Below are 12,957 nucleotides of genomic sequence, written 5' to 3'. Positions count from 1 at the left end.
CTGCAGTCCACTCACTTGTAATTAACATTGCCTAAAGATGGGCCCTTCCAAATTGTTACTTTTCCAATCTCTTCGTAAATAGTTTAAAAGTTGTAAAAAGTTTAAAAGCCAAATAACAGAAGCTGCATAATACCCTAAGATAGAGACAGAAATTTTAAACTACAGATTATTATTATTGCAGCTGCTTATGCTGAATTGCAAAAAAAGAATAATTCTGGTAGTTTGTGATGAAGTGTGATATATGATACTTTCACATGCAGTCGCACACGCTATACTTTCCAATCGATGCAGTTGCACTGATATGGCAGTTTTTACGAGCACCCATAGCTGAGTGTGTGTGTGCTTTTTGGATAATGTATTAGCGGTTTACCATTTGTCAAAAATTCCATGATGCAGAAAAACTTACAATAAAGCAATTGTCCATGCAATGATGCTACTCAGTACTCAACAGAGTTCTTTAAAGCAAAACTCAATAAAGCAAAAGAACAGATTAAGCGAACAAAAGCTGATGATTCGGCGTGTTCACAAGAGAGAAGCGAGTTAATTTTGGTGCTGACCTGACAACAAAAGACAGTGGACTACATCACTCTTAGTTATTTTGCTCAAGAAGTTAGAACAAAATTTTAATACCGTAAGTAATTATAATCCAATTAACAAACAACGTATGCCTGTTAGTGAACCCTATATGGACATTTGTGACAGATCTGTTACGTTTCAAATTATCGCTATTCATTTTACTGTAAAAGCATTCATAAGTTTCAATTTTGAAGAATTTCATTCTGTGTCATCTGATAATGGTGCTATTTCATTTTGGAAACACTGCGGTCTTGCTTCACTGATTTTTTCGAACACAAAGTTCTTTGAGTCAGGTTCATAGCAACAGCAGCTTAGCTAGATGTTCTCTCGTAAAGTTTTGGATTTTCAGAACACCCAGGTGCGTTGAATTTTTTGTTGTATTTGAAAATAAGACTGTTGGAGTAGTTGATAACAAAATATTTCATAAATGATGTTTATATATGCTACAGTCATCATAAGTTCAAACGTAACAAATCTGTTGACTTCGTCCATCATGCAACTGTTTTTTTGATCTCAAAACTTTTGTTTTGTTAGATTTGTCAACAGTAAAGTTTTATTTTCATAGGTGCAAAATGAATGCATGATCTTTTTATGGAAAAATTTGGTATACAAGACCATTTGGTGGAAAAAGAGAAGATGAATGTTTTGATATCTTGGAGTCTGACGCTAAGTATGTTCCAGTAGTGTACCCTTACTACCTTTATTGATGTGCCAGATGACAGCTTTAGTGATTCAAATAAGTTTTATGCAAATAAACACTATCAGTGAACACGTATAATGGCTGGCCTTTCATATAACCAAGCATTGACTCAGCTTGAGTGGATTTGTCACAAAAGAAACTTCCATGTACTGCAAAAACATCCATTCCATGTTATAATGATAACCAGAGACTCACATGGCAACGGCAACTAAAAATCTAACTCACACCTCTCTACTATCAAACATTATTTGTCTTATTGACGTGTTCAGTATATACTCTGATGGTAAAAAGGACCCTCCACCATGCTCTCTTGAGCCACATTGAGTTTTGTATTTGTTGGAGAATGTCTCACTTATTTCTCAATCCCACAATAGGTAATGTTTGTACAATGCATATTGCATATGTATGCCAAAATCATAAATGGAAAATAATGGTGATTCTTAATTACTTTTATACTACAGCTTTGTAGTATTTTTCCTTACTCTTTTACAACTCGTTGTTTTAGATGAAGGCATAACGAAATCTATCAATCCACCAACAAGGCCAACCAAGCCACCCTGTTCAATTTAGAGCTGTGTAAGAAAAAGTCCTTCCATGAGAAAAAGTCCTTCCAGACTCTTTCGATGACCACTGTGCGTAAACAAGCTGACCCACAGTTCATCACCAGCCCATTACTTCAAACTGTTATATGATGAAGTTATTGTGGAGCAGTCCTATTTGTATTTGGTCCAGTTGGACCCTTCCAAACGTCTTGGCAAAACAGCTAAGAAGTTTGCATATATATTTACAAAGAAAGGGGGTTATGCAAAATGTCTGGCTGCACAAGCTGCCTATACTTTTGTTAGAAGTGTTAAGAACACCCTTGCATAAACAAAACGAAACACTGTCTTGAAATTCCACAAAGAACAATTTTGTGCTGTTTTGAGTGAAAATAAACTAGTTGCTTGTTACTGCTTCTTGTGTGCTTTTGTTGCTAGAACGCCTGGCGTTACAGATCTGCTACGTTTCAAAATTCTGCAGGTAGTGTGAATGTGCCTGACGTAACAGATTTGCTACGTTTGAAAAAAAATTAAAATACTCGAAAAAAAAATTTTTAAACATAAAACATATGTTGACTAAACTAAAATGTTTTCAAAAAATAGAAAAAAATTTTTTTTTTCAGCTAAACGATAATTTTGTCCATATAGGGATGTGTTTTTCTTCCTAACATTCCAAGAGGGGAGTCTTTTCACTGGCAGTGAGCATTACCACTTTAACGCATTGAATTAGTTTGTTACACAACAATCTTGTCTGTGCAGAGCCGGGAGACGCCGCCCCTAAATCTGACACTATTTTTAGAAATTCAACAATTACAACATGCCTGACATCAGCCGGTAACGGCAAAAAAGTTTAAGACTTTTAAAAAGCTCTTGGAGTCCTTAAAAAGTGTGAAGGCTGTCTGTGAATACATTGATTAAAATGTTCTAAAGTTTTACACTACGTAGAAGTACCAAGATCTTTCACAACCTATAGGATGGCACAGTCACTTGTGACTAGGGCTGGATTCAAGTAACTAATTACCTTTACTTGTTGCTTGCTTAAGTAATTTTCAATTACTGGTACCGGTACTTGAACTTTTGAAGTACAGTAATTTAAATAAGCTGAAAACTAAAATTTCCAGCTTGTTGAATCATCATCATCATCAACCAATTTTGATTATACAGGCCATGAATTAATCCTCATGTCGAGGGTGTGGCCTGTCTGTCTGTCGAGAACAAAGTCTTCCCCTCCACACCTCGCGATTTATTGGGTTGGCAGAGTCCATGTTCAGGGCTACAAGGTCACGTTTTACAAGTTCTTCCCAAGAAAGTTTTGGTCTACCTTGACTCCGCTGTGCTGCGATGTTGACACATCTGACCTGTGAGATCGAGCTTGAGCTGCGCTCAACGTGACCAAGCCATCTCAGTCTGCCTAATTGGAGGAATATGATATGTTAATATGATATATAATATATATGGGGCATTCCATTTATAATCAACAACACCTTGTAACCACTACTAATGGATTTTGCTAATTTTTGTTTGTGTGATAGAGAATGTAAAACTACAGTATGAAGAAAGCAAAAAAAAATTTCTAAATATCTTGACCGACGGCCGAGATAGAGCACTTTAAATTTTTGGCCACTAGTAGGATTTTGGGAGGTGAGCGCACTGATTTTTTTATTTTGCACCTTCGTTTTTTGGCAATAACTCTTAATCTTGAAGGATGTTTACAATGAAAACAAGTAGTTTACCATTTTTTGACCCAAGGAATTCATATTTGCAGTTAAAATTGCAATAAAACAAAGATTTGAGTGAGAAATTTAGGTTTGAATTTTTTTTTCAATTTTTTTCTCTCTTCCCGCTTCGGACGAATTTTTCGGAATGTTAGCAAACAGTTACAAAAAAATTTTTTTTTCCATTGAAAAAAACCATTGTAGTTCTATAATTTCTCCAAGTTTGGTAGCTGTAAGTTTTGTTTAAAAGAAGATATTTGACTTGGAAAATCACAAAATTTTTGGTAGAATAAGTATGAAAAATCGAGCAAAAATCTCTATATAAACACTTTGACATTTAAGAAATGTGAATACATCAGCCACATAGATATCCAAGAAGAAGGCTGCTTTATTGTCTAGTCTGTTTCTAACCAGTATATAGAAAGCTATTCAGACAATGCTGAAGCACCCTCCTTCCTTTTCAGCTAAAAATAACACATACAAACAAAATCAACATGGCTAAAAACAAGCGACACAATTGCTGCAGTTGCAAAGATAGCTAAAGAGTTTGTTTGGTCCCGGTATGCATTGCTTGCATTCAATAAGAAAATAGGAACCAAAGAGTCTTTTGGCAGTACAGCTTCCATTTACAGCCAGTACAAAAACAAGATTATGAACCAGACAATTAATGACATCGTTGTTCACTCATGAAATCACTGAAAAGCTGTAGAATTTTCTCAAAGTCTTGTTTCTCTATTTGGTAATTACGACCCGATATTGTTGCAGGGGTAGGAGGGGAAACTACACACAAAATATGTTCAGATGGCACACAACAGTAATCGTTCCTTGGCCAATAGAAGTATGAGGAGGGACCGGGAGGTGCCATAAACTTTACGTTAATATCTCCTTCTTCATTGAATATTTCACTCACCACACCAATCCACCAATTTGAGTCGTATATGCATGCAACATAATCACTAACTTTAAAAGAAAAGGGAGGAGTGGTTTCAAAAAATTTATGTATACCAGTAAAATATGTATCATCACTGATCCTTTTAAAGGCAATAGTGTTTAAAGACTGTGGTTCAAAATGATGGAAAGACCTTGTGCCATGAACAGTTGAGCCTTGTGCATACCTTTCAGAAAGATCCCGTCGAATCACTTCAAGCTCACTTCTTTGTATGTCAAAAAATCTTATGCCATTTATGTGCTGCTTGCAAAATTTCAGTAAATTGTTAAATGTCAGAATTTGGTCATTATAAGGTCTTTGAAGGCTTGCCCTAGTTGCCAATCGTTTAACTGTTCCTCCTATTCCATTGCATGGAGATTTACCATGACTAGTGGCGAAAAAACTCCATGAACAATCCATTCCAAAGTCAGTTTTGTGGTAACAAAGATTCAACAGGTTTTTGTAGTTTTTGTATTGAGCGTGCTGCTCGCCCATCTGAAAAGTATTCAATTTTTTTTATTTCTTCATTCAGGTCTTGACCTACAAAAGTTGTGATCTGTTCGAAAATTTTATAAACAAATGCAGTGTCATGGCATAAATCATCTGAAAGAAAACACAAAGAAATTTGGATAAGGTCATTTTCATTATTTTTGTAATACAATGCTACTGGATGTAACGAACACTGACTTTGATTCCAGTGAAATGATTGCACTTCGTCTTGAACTACGAACTGATAGTTTTCTGCAAAATCCAGGAGAGCGATGCAACTATGTAGATCTAAACTTTGCTTGCGTTCAGACAAATATCTAGATTGGCATTTAGCTATATATGAGTGTGCGGTTAGTTTTTCTACTGCCTCAGTAAGACTGTCTACAAAACTGGATGGAGAAGAAACTAGGGTTTTTAATGTTGTTCGATCGGTTGACTGCCACTGTGTGTAAATCATGTCATCTCCAACTTCGCCGATCAGCTTTTCTGTTAAAAAATTATGTAAAAATTCTTTTCCAGGGCAACGTTTACATCTATGGACCATGCATATTTTATTTTCTGTGCTGCATACTACCATAGCCATCAAATCTTTGTAATTTTGCTTTAGATTAGCAGCATTGCATAATAAAATCGTATTTTGGTGTTGAGTGCAAACACACACTGAATGTGTACCACCATGTGTATTTATAGGGTGATTCAAAAAAAAAAAATTTTTTTCATCACTCTCACCCCTTAGATATGTGATGCATCATGCAAAAACATGTATTCCAAAAGATTTTTGAAATCAGACATCATTTAGAGGTGGCACAGCCCATGCAAAATTTTCGTGGTTTTTCTATATGTGATACACTACAATCGTCTTGACCAAAACCACAGAAATTTTTAGTCAAGATGCTAAGTTTAGAATATGTCAAAAACTGGATAAATATTACAAGTACATGGTAATAATTTCGTAAACCAGAAGAAAGAGTGCCTAAAAAAGTCATCACTTAGTCTTGCAGCTGCGTTAGATCGCATAGGGGTCACTGACTGGAAAGCCGTGTATATATCAGCAGAAACAGTGGCGGGGGTAGGTGGAGACCCTGCTCAATTCAGGCTAAGTTCTTCTACCATAAGACGCCATCAACAAAAGTATCGACTAGGCATTGTGAATGAAATAAAAGATCAGTTCCATTCTAAAATCCTAATGAATCATTAGCAGTGCATGGGATGGCAAGTTCCTTGAAGATCTGGTAGGCAATCAGCAGTGTGGACCGTTTACCAATTACCAGTTTCCGGCCACAGCATTTCCAAGCTGCACGGGGTATCAAAACTTGCTTCAGGAACTGGAGACATGATGGCAACTGCTGTTTTTAATGCACTTGAAGAATGGGAAGTTAGTGGGAAAGTGAGGGCCCTGTGCTTTGACACAAACTGCCTCCAACACCGGCCAACACGCTGGTGCTAGCACTCTTTTGGAGCAGAAACTTGGAAAAAGTTTGCTTCACTTTGCTTACAGACATCACATTATGGAACTTATTTTAAAAAGTGCATTTGAAACAAAGTTTGGTATGTCCTCTGTTCCAGACATCAGCCTTTTTAAGCGGTTTCACGAAAAATGGAACTTTATTGATCAATCCAATTACCAGCCAGACCCAACTGATGCACATGTCAATAACTTCATCTAGCCAGTTTGTGCAGATCTGTTGACATTTGCAAATGAACAATTGTCTGCAAGACACTCACGGGATGATTACCGAGACCTGCTGGAATTGCTTATAACTTTTTTAAGAGAACAACCTCACAATGGGGTTGCCTTCCGCTGTCCAGGTGCATTCTACCACTCTGGATGTCCAAGCCCAAGGTATTGTACTGTTACAAGATTTGGCTTTTTCGCAGCCAATTTAAGCCAAGAAAGAAGAGACTGGACTTCGAGATCTATATATGCCTCTTTGCTTCATTAGTATATGTGAAAGCATAGATTACTTGCATTTTGCCAAGTGAGGCTCCATGACAAAATCTTAATTTAATGAAAGAGCTCTTAGGGTATAAACATATCTGCTCAGGTCTTTCAAAAGCTACTTTAAATAAACTTTCACACCACATATGGTACGTGTCAGAAGAATTAGTGGCTCTGGCTTTTTTGATACCTTGGTGAGCTTGGAAACTTAGAGGAAAATGATGAGCTCTCTCAGAATGGAACAAAACCTGGAGGGCAAGAAACAACCTCCGTCCAGAATCGTTGAAAAAGAGCTGCGGGACTTTGTGTCAAAAGACATTCTTAAACTTTTCCATAAGCTTGACATTCCACATGAGCTCCTTTCATTAGATTCGACTACTTGAGATGACAGAGATGATTATGCCAATGCTAAAACACAGGTGGTGGCTCTAAAAGTGTTTCATGATCATGCCGAACAAGGTGTGACCCTGGTACAGCGGTTTAACAAGCTGCTTTCGAAGACTGAAGAGCAATTTCAGTTTCTTCTTCAAGAGGTGACTGAGCAACAAAAAAAATTTCCAGACAGTGTAAGAATACCGTTGTGAGCCAGATTGAAAAACAATAATGTGCATAATCTTTATGATAATGACTTAACACATATCTACATTACAAAATAACATTTCTGCATTCATTGAATCTTTGTAAATATTTGATGACTTTTAAAGACAGTGTTTTTGATATTTATCAAGTATTATTGATGCAACAAAAATGCGAATTTTTTGTTGTTTGTTTTGTGCGTGTTAATTTGTCAGGCTATATTCTAGCTTTACATAGTTTTTTTAGCATGTATTTGTGTTTTAGGTATTGTTCTTCCTTTGTGGAATATTGTGAATCAGTAAATCCACCATTTCAATGGTATGATATAATAATAAATATGTTATTTTTTAACAAATTTATCCGATTTGCAAAAGTTGAAACTGGATGTGCCACCACTAATCCTTTGAGTAGGACAAAATTTTTTTTATGTATCATGTTATTGCTTTACTCATCACACTTTTAGGGGGTGAGAGTTAAAAATTTCAAAAAAAATTTTTTTTTCCTTAATTTTGATTCACCCTAATGTGTAACATTGACACACCATTTTGGGCATAAGGCACAAAACTTTGAAAAGCCAATTTTAACATCAAAATATTTCTCTTTGAATGCAAAATAAAGTTCTTTCAAGTTGCAAAGAATTAATCGTTTTTGCTTGTAAACATTTTTTGCTACACTTACACTAGGGATATTGGACTTAGGGGATCCGAAGCTTATCCGGTTTTTCATTTATTCTGTCCAACTGAAGGGCATGCCTAAATCGTGGTGTGCTCGTTTTTAGTTTGGTTTAAGCTGGTAGGTTATGAATATGGAAGACAAAGTTGTGACTAGTGTCAGTCTGTCAGATAGGCTAGACCGAGCAGATTTTTAATTTCCAAAATTCTGTTGATTGGGTGAAGTGTCAATCTGCTATTGCCTGGAGTGGTCATTTTCTAGGCCTTAGGGTACCAGTACGGTATGTTTGTATGTTGGAGGGAAATAGTTAATTTCATTATAAACTGACGGTCCAAGTTTATTCATAATAAAAACATACTTGAGTTTAGTACTAATCAGCTGGAAGCAGCGAATGACCAATGAGATTAGTAGGCTAACACTGGGAGAGCAAGTCTTTTAGGGGCAGACAGTTAGGCGCCGGTCAAATAGACGCGCACACTGTGGCGTCTTGATGTTTAGGTGTGGAGCACTGTGGCGCCCGTTTATTTAGGTGTTATTCCTAGTAAAGTCTGCAGATTGTATCAGCTTGGCAGGTAGGGCAATGCTTTTCACACAAAATGTTATATTGAACAAAAAAATATGTCATGGCTTCCGTGAGTAAAGCTGCTTATGCCGGCAATGCTTTTCCCACAAAATGTTACCGTATATTGAACAGAAAAATATATTGTATTTTAATGCGCGTGTTCGGCATTTATTTGTTGTTAGTCCAGGTTTGCGTCGGCGATAAATTATTCAAGTTTCCGAACATTACTGAGTTCACTTTTAGCTAAAGGGCGGGGAAACCCAAATTAACTTTTTGTGAGTTTTTTGTTTCAGCGTGATGTCCAGGGTTCCCACACATTTTTTATAAACAAATTCCCTACTTTTTCAATACTAATTCAATACTAAATTTTAAAAATTCCCTACCTAATTTCGATCTAAATTGCGCATTAACAGTGCTACATCAATGAAAATTTCTGTGCTGTATTATTTCTAAACACAATCATGCATAGCATAAGTTTAAAATTGTATATCCGAACTCTATTACATCCGAATCAAATAATATTGTCAGAAGATTCCTGTTTGAACAAAAATCTGTTTTGTTTTTTTCAAAAGACCCAAACTGAAACCAGTCGGGATTGATTGATTGACATTTATACTGAAATTACAATTCAAAGCTTCATTAAATAGGTCGTGGCAACCTGCCATAAGCCAAACCAAAACAATTAAAATTCACACTACTAGCAACTACTGAACACTGAATCACAGAACATTTAAACACTGAAGCACAAAATCATTTAAAGGCCTACTAAATGAAAATTTCAAACGGAAATTAAGCATTAAAATGCGTGAACTGAACATTCAAGAACACATTTCAAGAAAAATTACCGAAAAAAAAAATGTTTTCAATGGCGCTGGCAAGGCCCAAAGTCCAATGTTTCATTTATTTTCATATTTTTCAAAATAACCAAAAAGTGCAAACACTGCTCGAGAATACATCACAAAAGACAGCAATAACAAAGGCCACGTTACCACATCTGATGTTTTGAGCAAACTGTCTGATGTTTTGATGTACAATTGTACATAGATACATAGCCTACAGTCAAATCGCCCGCAGTAACAATTATTACGAGATCAGCTGATTGCTAGTCTCTAGTGACGCAGACTGTACACTGTACAGTCGCACGTTTCGTTGCTCAAGCCCAACCTCGTTTTAAAAGCTCTGACAAAAGCACGCGCGCAATGGTGGTCAGACCGCAATGGGGCAAAATTTTATTGAAAATCGTTTTATGGTAGCACGTTAAACAGAAAGAACGTGGAAAATCGCCAAGTCAGGTTTTTCCTTTAGTATCCCTTTAAGCGCCAAAATTATTCTTTTAACAGCGGATTCCCAAGTCCAGATAAATGGTTATGTAATATGTAGGCTATAGGTCTACGTGTATGCAAAAACAAACTACCGAACACCTCTTTTTTAAAATCCCTGGAAAAATTTGCAGATCTATCTTTTGATTTTAAGTTGTGGCTTGAATTTTCTGGAAAAAAGTTTCATACTTTTTGGCTTAGCCGAACGTTAGAGCGGAATATTCACCATTATATGGCTTAGCAGTAACCGCACTCATGCCGTTAATCTCCATGTAGGCTATGTGTGTGTCAGTGTTTTCAACGTTGATAAAATACCGTTCCAGCGTAAGTAACATTGAAACTGCCTTGAAGCCAGCATTGACAAACATCAGGCCAAGGCTAGGCTTGCTTTGTAGCAGAGAACAGTCGCACCCATCAGTCCATCACACTGAACAAATGTGTTTACTTTTTGATTTTTGTTTCCAGCAGGCTACAAGTAGTGACTTCGATTACGAATAGCTTGTTCTTAGTTTTCGTTTAAATTAAGCCTTTCAATAAATCCTATCAGAAAATGTATATTTTGCATTGTTTATCCTTTTAACGTAAAGGGTCGCGGAAAATTTTAGAAGATTAAAAGGGATCCTGAGCAAAAAAGTTTGGGAAGCCCTGAACTAGCCTACACGTAGTTGGGTTAGTTCTCCTACCATCTGACCACATAGTCACTGAACATCAGGTATTAACCTAGGCCTAGCTTACCAGCACTCCACGTCTGAACAACGGTAGGCTGGTAGGCACTTCTGTAATTGTGATCAATTAAATCAGTAAAACCATGCTGGATGGATTGACCTAAGAACCCAAACTCAAAACAACCGCTTGGTGCAGTAGTGATTTATTTTAACAGCTGATCCAGCTGACAAGGACGGTATTGTATCCGGTTTAATCCAGTCCATATCGCATGATTTTTTATCTACAATTTAGTCATCAAGGTTTTCCATACTTTTTCAATACCATGAGGAGGTTTCACATAATTCCCGACCTTTTCCCGGTCTGGAAAACGGGTTTTCAAATTCCCTACTTTTTCCCTACTTTCCCGACTGCGTGGGAACCCTGGATGTCATTGTGTACAAAATGCGTTTTAGCAAAAAAAAAATCCAAATTTTGTTTCCCTCGTCTCGCTAAGGCCGCTTTTGTTTGATACCCGTTTGCGAGGTCTCGCGCGCATCAAGCTGTGATTCTGTTCGCTGTGACGTCACAAGGTACATATAGTTGTGGCCAAAACTTTAAGACCAGACTTGATTTTTGCATTACTTCAAAATACTGCATCAGATATAAGATGATGCATAAAGATGATGCAACTGAAACAATATATGATGCAGTATTTTGAAGTAATGCAAAAATCGTCATAAATCAAGTCTGGTCTTAAACTTTTGGCCACAACTATATGTACCTTGTGACGTCACAGAGAACAGAATCACAGCTTGATGCGCAACGAGACCTCGCAAACGGGTATCAAACAAAAGCGGCCCTAGCGAGACGAGGGCAACAAAATTTGGATTTTTTTTTATTGCTAAAACGCATGTTGTACACAATGACATCACGATGAAACAAAAAACTCGCAAAGTTAATTTGGGTTTCCCCGCCCTTTAAGTCAAATAATAACTACACTAAACATCAGTAAAAAATATACCGTAGCCTATATTCAAGCGGGTGGTAGGCTTGAGTGAAGAGTAACTTAGTTTTCTGTCAAAACCCTGACTAGGTTTAATAACGAGCAAAGTCGCACCATTATGCTTGCAACTTGTAACCAGGGTTCACATGCCCTATAGAAGTGTATTCATGTAGTAGAGTGTTGTCTCATACGTACTCGCAACACGACCAATCCATCCGAGTAGAAGTAATTGCGAAAGATAACAGATTAAGTAAAGGTCCATCTGGCTGCAACCTGTGTTCAGGATGAATAGCAAATGTCCTGTGGAGATGAGTAGTAGAGCGTTGTCTCGCACCTCATATCCACATGCGCATTAACAAAACAACATATTTTTCTGTTCAATATAACATTTTGTGTGAAAAGCATTGCCCTACCTGCCAAGCTGATACAATCTGCAGACTTTACTGGGAATAGCACCTAAATAAACGGGCGCCACAGTGCTATGCACCTAAATATCAAGACGCTACAGTGTGCGCGTCTATTTGACCGGCGCCTAACTGTCTGCGCCTAAAAAACGTGGACCCAACACTGGTAGGTACCCGGTCAATTGGTCGAAAGACATTTGGTCGACAGTCATTTGGTCGACAGACATTTGGTCGACAGGACGTTTGGTCGACAGACAATTGGTCGACAAGACATTTGGTCGACAGGACATTTGGTCGACAGACATTTGGTCGACAGGACATTTGGTCGACAGACATTTGGTCGACAGGACGTTTGGTCGACAGACATTTGGTCGACAAGACATTTGGTCGACAAGACATTTGGTCGACAGGACATTTGGTCGAAAGAACGATTCATTTTAGGGTTAACTAATACCCTAACCTAACCTTAACCCTAACTCTAACCCAAATGTCCTGTCGACCAAATGTCTTGTCGACCAAATGTCTTGTCGACCAAATGTCTGTCGACCAAATGTCTTGTCGACCAAATGTCTGTCGACCAAATGTCTTGTCGACCAAATGTCTTGTCGACCAAATGTCCTGTCGACCAAATGTCTTGTCGACCAAATGTCTGTCGACCAAATGTCTTGTCGACCAAATGTCTTGTCGACCAAATGTCCTGTCGACCAAATGTCTGTCGACCAATTGTCTGTCGACCAAACGTCCTGTCGACCAAATGTCTGTCGACCAATTGACTGTCGACCAAATGTCTTTCGACCAATCGACCGGCCACCCACTGGTAGGTAGGCTAACAATACACAATTACACATCATTTCTACTCGTGCCAATGTATGATATAATGCTACCAAGTC

General features: G+C 37.5%; 1 protein-coding gene across 1 annotated transcript in view; it reads right to left on the bottom strand.

Moving 5' to 3' along the window:
- LOC145775245 (2-oxoglutarate and iron-dependent oxygenase domain-containing protein 2-like) overlaps positions 1-12,957 on the bottom strand; it is a 69,251-nt gene that overhangs the window by 8,982 nt on the left and 47,312 nt on the right. The gene's annotated exons all lie outside the window — the stretch shown is intronic.

This window comes from Aplidium turbinatum, chromosome 8 (genome assembly GCF_918807975.1).
Source record: "Aplidium turbinatum chromosome 8, kaAplTurb1.1, whole genome shotgun sequence".
Classification (NCBI taxonomy): domain Eukaryota; kingdom Metazoa; phylum Chordata; class Ascidiacea; order Aplousobranchia; family Polyclinidae; genus Aplidium; species Aplidium turbinatum.
This window is presented reverse-complemented; position numbering and strand designations above follow the sequence as displayed.